The sequence below is a fragment of the Octodon degus genome, unplaced genomic scaffold (genome assembly GCF_000260255.1).
Source record: "Octodon degus isolate 3935 unplaced genomic scaffold, OctDeg1.0 scaffold00032, whole genome shotgun sequence".
Classification (NCBI taxonomy): Eukaryota; Metazoa; Chordata; class Mammalia; order Rodentia; family Octodontidae; genus Octodon; species Octodon degus.
In genome coordinates this window covers 7,240,376-7,242,366 of record NW_004524608.1, presented here as the reverse complement: position 1 = coordinate 7,242,366, position 1,991 = coordinate 7,240,376, and the positions used below count along the sequence as shown (strand labels likewise).

Genomic DNA, 1,991 nt, shown 5'->3' with positions numbered 1-1,991 from the left:
GAGAAATTTGCATCTATAAATGCTATAATAAAGGAAAAGTAAATCTCAAATCAACATTCTTACTTTCTATCTTAAAAAAATGAAAGAAAAAATAAAACAAACTCAAGGCAAGAAAGAAATAATTAAGAAAAAAGTTAGTGAACTAGAGAATAATAATAATAGAAATTTAAAAAGCTTTTGCAGAAGTTTAAAAGATGATCTTAAAATTCATAAAAAAAAATCTAAAGAATTTTAGATAGTCAAATAGTCAAATAGTTCAAGTAGTGGTGTCATTGAAAAAGCAAATGCTCTTCCTCTCGGTTTCATACTGAACTCTAGTTGGAAGAGGCAAATCCAGTTTCAAAATGGAGGTAAAACAGCCTCCTGGTTGCCCCCAGCATAACTCGGGCTGTTGCTGTCGCTGCCAGGGGGAGGAGGGCCATGGTCCAAAGGAACCAGAGCAGTTTGAGGAAGCTGTTTTTTGGTATTCTGAGTTTTGAAACTACCGATGATAGCTTAAGAGAACACTTTGAGAAATGGGGCACACTCACAGATTGTGTGGTAATGAGAGATCCTCAAACAAAATGCTCCCGAGGCTTTGGTTTTGTGACTTACTCTTGTGTTGAAGAGGTGGATGCAGCAATGTGTGCTCGACCACACAAAGTCGATGGGCGTGTGGTGGAAACCAAAGAGAGCTGTTTCTAGAGAGGATTCGGTAAAGCCTGGTTGTCTAACAGTGAAGAAAATTTTTGTTGGTGGTATTAAAGAAGATACAGAAGAATAGAATTTGTGAGATTACTTTGAAAAATATGTCAAGATTGAAACCATAGAAGTTATGGAAGACAGGCAGAGAGGGAAAAACAGGATTTGTTTTTGTAATTTTTGATGATCATGACACAGTTGATAAAATTTTTGTTCAGAAATACTACAACTATTAATGGACATAATTGTGAAGTGAAAAAGACCCTTTTTAAACAAGAAAGGAAGTCTGCTGGATCACAAAGAGGCCGTGGAGGTGGATCTGGCAACTTCATAGTTCATGCAGGAAACTTTGGGGGTGGTGGAGGGAATTTTGGCCATGGTGGAAACTTTAGTGGAAGAGGAGGTTATGGTGGTAGAGGAGGTGGCAGCAGAGGTAGTTATGGAAGAGGTGATAGTGGATATAATGGATTTGGAGTGATGGTTACAGTAGTAGAGGAGGTTATGCTGGTGGTGGACCAAGATATGGAAACCATGATGGTGAATATGGTGGTGGTAGAGGAGGATATGATGGTCATAATGAAGGAGGAAATTTTGTTGGTGGTAACTATGGTGGTGGTGGGAACTAGAATGATTTTGGGAATTATTGTAGACAACAGCAGTTGAATTATGGATCCATGAAGGAGGTAGTTTTGGTGGAAGAAGCTCTGGCAGTTCCTGTTATGGTGGTTATGGATATGGTGGTGGAAGTGGTAGATATTGTAGCAGAAGTTTTTAAAAAACAACAGAAAAGGGCTACAGTTCTTATCAGGAGAGAGAGTGAAGAGTTGTCAGGAAAGCTGCAGGTTACTTTGAGACAGCTCTCCCAAATGCATTAGAGGAACTGTAAAAATCTGCCATAGAAGGAACAATGATGCTGAGTCAGAAAAGTTACTGCAGCTTAAACAATAAACCCTTCTGGTTCAGGACTGGCATAGCTACAGTTTGCAAAAGTGAAGCTATTGATTGATGCAAGGTAGTGTCAATTAAATGTATGTCCCTGAGGTCTTTTATGTTATAGATTTGTCTTTTTCTTTCTTTTCATTACATCAGGCATATTGCCCTGTACATTGTAGTAGTGGTACCAGGAAAAAAAATTAAGAAATTTTTAACTTTTCCCAAAAAAAGAAAGAAAGAAAAAAAGAAAGAACAAATAACAAAGAAAAAAGAAAAAAGCAAATAACAAGGACTGGCCAGCTAGCTCAGCAGATTAAAGCACCTCCTTACCATGAAGCTTTGAGTGAAGCTCTTTCTGCGGGCAGTGTGGGCTTCAA

At 38.2% G+C, this 1,991-nt stretch overlaps 1 pseudogene; it reads left to right on the top strand.

The window, feature by feature from the left end:
* The first annotated feature begins 543 nt into the window (after positions 1–543).
* LOC105742018 lies at positions 544–1,456 on the top strand (annotated as a pseudogene).
* The last annotated feature ends 535 nt before the right edge of the window (positions 1,457–1,991 follow it).